The sequence below is a fragment of the Alligator sinensis genome, unplaced genomic scaffold, assembly GCF_000455745.1.
Source record: "Alligator sinensis unplaced genomic scaffold, ASM45574v1 scaffold324_1, whole genome shotgun sequence".
NCBI classification, from domain to species: Eukaryota; Metazoa; Chordata; order Crocodylia; family Alligatoridae; genus Alligator; species Alligator sinensis.
This window is the reverse complement of record NW_005842188.1, coordinates 1,022,785-1,028,903: the sequence shown is the minus strand read 5'-3', so window position 1 is coordinate 1,028,903 and position 6,119 is coordinate 1,022,785. Positions and strand designations below refer to the sequence as shown.

The window sequence follows — 6,119 nt, the reverse complement described above, 5'->3', positions numbered from 1 at the left end:
CTTGGGGCCAGAGGCAGGGCGAGATGCCGCTGCAGGCTGGGGCCGGGGCTGTGCTGGGCTCTTCCCAGTGGGGTGGGATTGATTGGGCTGGGCTGTGCCTGGGGCAGGTGGTGAAGGTGCTGAGTGGGGGCTCCGGGGGAGGGAGGGGGCCTGCAGCCACCCCAAAATTCACTGTAGCCCCCCCAACCTCCCTCCCACCACCACCGCCGCCCACCCCAAGCGCAGTCCTTGCCGGGAAGAGCCCAGCACAACCCCGGCCCCAGCCTGCCATGCCCTGCACAGATCTGGGGGCGCACGCCTTCCATACACTCTTGGGGTGTGCACAGCAGCAGAAGCCATGCCCCCCTGGATGAGCCATGGCTCTGTCCCATGCCCCGCCCCGCCCCACCCAGGCAATGCCTACCCCAGCCCAGTCCCACTCCCACTCCCTCTTTTCACCACGGGGGCCTTGATCTGCCCACCCATGCCCCTTCCTTCCCCCTCCTCTTTCACTGCAACAGACTTACCAGCTGCACGCAGCGCTCCAAGCTGCCGGGCTGTGCTCCTCACTGCCTACATTCTGTGCTGCGCTGCGGCTGCGCACATGTACAGGGCATTTATTAGCCACATCAGGCCGATTTTCAATACAGTCAATTTTCTTTATATTGGTGCCAATCCGATATAGGACCAAGGTATTGGTGCATGCACCTCTATAAAATATCTTAACTTTTAAACCAATCATATTATTTTGGGTCACCCAACTCATGGCTTTTTAATACTTGGGGTCAGTAATCCTCAGTAAAATCTAATATGAAAATCCTAGTATAAAGCATGATGGTGACAAGCTTTACCTTACCTGGGCAATCATTGCTCTACTGTAAATACTTGCAACTGAACCCAGTGGAATGCTGAAGAGTAAAGGTGCACCCATACATCAGTCCATATAATATTGGCACTGATAAAAGGAAAACTGACAGTATCAGCAATCGCCTTTTTTTGGCCGATCATATCGCCGATAAATGCTGCGTGTATGTGCACAGCTGCAGCATGCACGTGGTCAGGAGTGTAGCCCTATAGCTTGGAGAGCAGCATCTGGCAGGTAAGTCTGTTGGGAGGAAAAGGCATCGGGAAGGGAAGGGGCGTGGGGGGCGCAGATCAAGGCCCCCACAGTGAGGGAGGGAGAGGGAGTGGGGCTGGGGCAGGCACTGCCCAGCTGGGGTGGGACAGGACACAGGACGGAGCCAGTGGCTCATCCAGGAGGTGGGGAGGGGGGCCAGCTCCTGCTCTTGCACACAACCCTGGGGAAGGCACGGATGGCATATGTTCCCCTGAATCTGTGCATGGGGGAAGAACAGGCTGCCTGTTGCAGGCTTGGGGCTGCTCCAGCCTCTTCCCAGTGGCTGCGCTTGGGCTGGGCAGGGAGGGTGGCACTGGGAGGGGGAGCTACAGGGGGGCCAGAGCTGACCCAAATTTTGCCATAGCCCCCCCCACCAATAATTCTCCTTCCCAGTGTCACCACCACCACCTGCCCCACCCAGTTTGAGTGCAGCCGCTGGGAAGAAGCCAGAGCAGCCCTGGCCCCGAGTGTACAATGGCTGCCCATCCTTACCCCATGCACAGATTCAAGGGGGCACACACCTCCCCATGCTTCCCCCAAGGGTGCACACAGCGGTGGAAGGTGGATGAGCTACTAGCTATGTCCCGTGTCCCGCCCTGCCCCACCCCACCCCAGCTGGGCAGCACTTGCCCCAACCCCAAGAACCAGCCCCACTCTCTCCCTCACCACAGGGGCCTCAATCTGTGCCCCCACGCCCCTTCCCCTCAACAGACTTACCAGCTAGATGCTGCTCTACATGCTGCCTGGCTGCGTATTGGCAATCTGATCAGTACTGGCCAATATGGCTGGTCAATAATCAGCCATTGGTATCAGCACAGAAAATCATTATCAGTGCACCCCTACTGAATAGCGTGCCTTTTATCACACTCCTTGAGTGTAGACATACCGCATGTCATTCATAGATTTCATAGACATTAGGGCTGGAAGGGACCTCGGAAGATCATCGAGTCCAGCCCCCTGCCCAAAGGGCAGGAAGTCAGCTGGGGTCATAGGATCCCAGCAAGATAAGCATCCAGTTTCATCTTGAAGGTGTTCAATGAAGGCACTTGAACCACCTCCGGTGGCAGGCTGTTCCAGACCTTGGGGGCTCGGACAGTAAAGAAATTCTTCCTTATGCAGGCTAAAGAGTCCCAGGGCTCTCAGCCTGTCATCGTAGGGTCTGCTTCCCTGACCTCTGATCATGCGCGTGGCTCTTCTCTGGACTCTCTCAAGCTTCTCCACATCCTTTTTGAATTGTGGAGCCCAAAACTGGACACAGTACTCCAGCTGCGGCCTCACTAAGGCCGAGTACAGGGGGAGAATGACGTCCCGGGATTTGCTTGAGAAGCATCTATGGATGCAAGCCAGCGTTTTGGTCGCTTTACTAGCCGCCGCATCGCATTGCAGGCTCATGTTCCTCTTGTGGTCAATGATGACCCCCAAGTCTCTTTCTTCCATAGTGCTAGCCAACATAGCACTGCCGAGCCTATAAGGATGCTGCGGGTTTTTTTTCCCAAGGTGGAGAACCTTGCATTTATCGGCGTTGAACACCATCAGATTCTCGTCCGCCCACTTGCTGAGCCTGTCCAGGTCAGCCTGGATAACCTGCCTGTCTTCTGGTGTGGATGCTTTGCCCCAAAGTTTGGTGTCATCGGCGAACTTGGCCAGTCCGGTTCTGACTCCAGTGTCCACATCATTAATGAAGATGTTGAACAGTATGGGTCCAAGGACAGAACCTTGGGGGACCCCACTGGTCACAGGACACCACAACGAGTGACTTCCATCGATTACTACCCTCTGGGTCCGACCCTGGAGCCAATTTTCCAGCCAGTGGATCATGGAGGACCCAAGGCGACAATTGGCCAGTTTCTCCAAGAGGCGATCATGGGACACCAGATCGAAGGCTTTTTTGAAGTCAAGATATATGACATCGATCTCTTCTCCCTTGTCCAGGTGATAGGTCACCTGGTCGTAGAAGGAAATGAGATTGGTCAAGCAAGACCTACCCGCAACAAACCCGTGCTGGCTATCCCTTAAGATGTTGACGTCGGCCAGTCCATTAAGGATGGCCTCTTTAATAAACTTTTCTAAGATCTTCCCCGGGACAGAAGTCAGGCTGATGGGCCTATAGTTAGCCGGATCCACTTTCCTCCCTTTCTTGAAGATAGGCACCACATTGGCCTTCTTCCAGTCTTCGGGTACTACACCAGAGCACCAAGAGTTTTCAAAGATCCATGCTAGAGGCTGGGCTATGATGCTCGCCAGCTCCTTGAGTACCCTGGGGTGAAGATTGTCAGGGCCAGCTGACTTGAAGGTATCCAGCTTCTCAAGATGTTCCTTCAGAAAGTCAGCATTAATGGAGGGCAGGGGATCACCCTCACCCAGACTTCCTGGCCCTGTAGCCGGGAACAAAAGCAATTCATGACAAAGCAACACCACAATTTCCAAAGGATGTTGAGGAGTCCAACTGACCACCCATTACCTTTATGTGACTTTAATTCTGAGATCATGGCCAGTTCTGCAAGATTGTACAGGTCTGATTGTACAGGTCCTGCAAGCAGCCCAGAACCAAGAAAACTGAAATTAATGTAAAATTCAAGCAGCAAAAGTGAAATTTGTTTCCTTGGTTCAATCCATTGTTATCAGTGAACTCCAAGCATTTTATAAGCAGAAAGCAAAAGGGTCAATCTACAAGGCAAAATAACCACACACATATTCTGGAGACTGAAATATTCAGAGTTCAGCCTTCCAGATGCACTGTTCAGCATTTTCTCAAGTTCTGTTTCATGTACTGATATTATGTTGACATTTCTAGTGTTGAAGCATATGGAAAAAACAGGTCACCAACTTTAATGAAGAAGCTTCATATTAAGCTTTAGCATATTTATGAAAGATTGATATAGCGCTTCCAATACAATTTACCATTAGCAACTAAAAACCATGTGATAGATGTTCAACGGTCTCAGTAAAATCATTAAAACTTTCTCAAGACAATGGGCTAACTCGCATGTGCAAACTTACTCATGTGTTTCAATAGCTGCAATCTCAAGACCTTAACTTTGTAGCACTGTATATTATACTGTTTTGGTACAGGAAGTTGCTGTTGTGCTACTTGAGGCTTGAATGATATCAAAGTACACAGGATTTAGGAAGTGAGTTTCTGTTTCATTTCTCAATGCTTAAATTTCACCCTGCTGACAGGTCCTCTAATTTCAGTTTCCCATTTCTTTCTAGATTGACTCCAAGACCTCTGGCCTCTTTGCAGAACAAGCCATCATCTCCATTAGTGTAAAAAGTCACAAGCAAAGCAAGATGAATGATGCATATCCAGGTGGAAATGCTATTAAATTGTGCAGGGTGGTACATTACATCATTACCCAAATGAGCTATTCTAGTAGTTAGACTACTCCAATGAGCAGTTACAAGGTTGCTTAAGTATTTGCAGAATTACACCCTGAGGATGCACATAGATTCCAGGAAGAAAAAGTAATAATTAGCTCTTTTGGGCTTCATGGACAAACACAAAAATTAGTCTCTTTCCACCCTGTATACTCATGGCCACTCCTCTACCCAACATAAAAACTTGCTATTCACCTGCCCCACAAAAGGGTCACAAGAATTATAAAAGCAAGACTGACTCCACAATTATTTATGTAGTCCTTACCTAAGTGAACAGTCCCACTGAAGACTATGAAGTTACCATGATTAAAGACTACCCATCAGAGTAATAGCTGTTCTGATAGAGCTAAATTTATTTACTCATTCATTAGACTTAGGAGTTACTTTCATAAAGGTTTTTTGGTCATCAGACTTTTTAAAAAAAACAACAAACCCAAACCTCTCTTCTGGAAATCTGGAAAGCATGGACCTAATTTTGCAAACAGAGCCATAGGAGAATTTCAGCAAATGCACCAGACAATTAGATATTTTATTCAAGAGTCTTGCATAAAACCAACTGTAGGTCAAGCATGTCAGCAGCGAAAGTTATCTGCGATGGATTTTCAAAACTCTGTGCTACTGAACTTTATACACTTTGCACAAGCCTGGCGTACTTAATCAACCTTGTTGGAACCATGCTGGCAAAACTGGTAAGCTCTGCAAGGCAAACTGCCTGGCTTCATAAAAGTTACAAACTCTGGCTCCAATTCTGCAAACACTTACTTCGGAGCTTAACTTTCTGCACAGAACTGACTACTTCAATACATGACGTTAAGCACGTTTGTAAATATTTGCAGGACAAGGACATCTGTTAGCACAGACAGTTATTTGATACAGTACTTAGATTTAATTTGTAGTCTGCATAGATGTCAAAATAAAAACTGAATCCCTGTCCTGTATATCTAGTATGTCAGTGTGCACAAGTGTGTTGGGGGAAGGAGAGGTTGGAGGAAACTAAGACCGTGAAATTGCTTTCTTAATTCCCTACCACTTGAGCACGTCCTGTTACTATGGCCACTGACAGATGTTGGGTGGGGGAGGAAGGCAGTGAAGGAAGGGAAAGCGCATCAGTTTAACCCAGCTCCCCAACATCTATATGGACTGGGCACTTCAGCAGGGCTTTTTGGCGCTTTTACCTAAAGGTGATTCAATCAGCTATTAGATAAAAGTACCAAAGAGCCCTGCTGAAGTGTGTGACCCATAGAGGCGTTGTGTGAGCTGGGTCCACCAATTCGAGGCCTCTTCTGGGCGCACACTGTGCTTGGTGCAGGGGCGGAGCCAGCTGAAAGTCAAGCGCTGGCTTTTTGTTTGTTTCCATGTCTTTGGAACAGTAATTCTCAAACCAGGGTGCCATGGCACCCTGGGGCCCCTTGAGATCCTTTCAAGGGTGTCATGTGGCAGTGGCGCCATTACATGGGCAAAACGATTGATAAGATAAAGCCTTTGAGTTGGTGTGATGAAAGGATACCGGATTTAACCCAAAGAACCTTGTCTGCCTACGCCCTCAGACCAACAAGGCTACAACCTACACTCCTAAGATCAACCCCGAGATTGCAAAGAGGAGTCCAGAGCAGGAAAAGCCCTCTGCCCTCTTTGAACTGGCGGG

The 6,119-nt window shown here is 49.1% G+C and overlaps 1 protein-coding gene across 4 annotated transcripts in view; it reads right to left on the bottom strand.

The window, feature by feature from the left end:
• Positions 1 to 6,119, bottom strand: part of RNASEH2B (ribonuclease H2 subunit B) — a 47,831-nt gene that overhangs the window by 41,292 nt on the left and 420 nt on the right. The window lies entirely within an intron of this gene.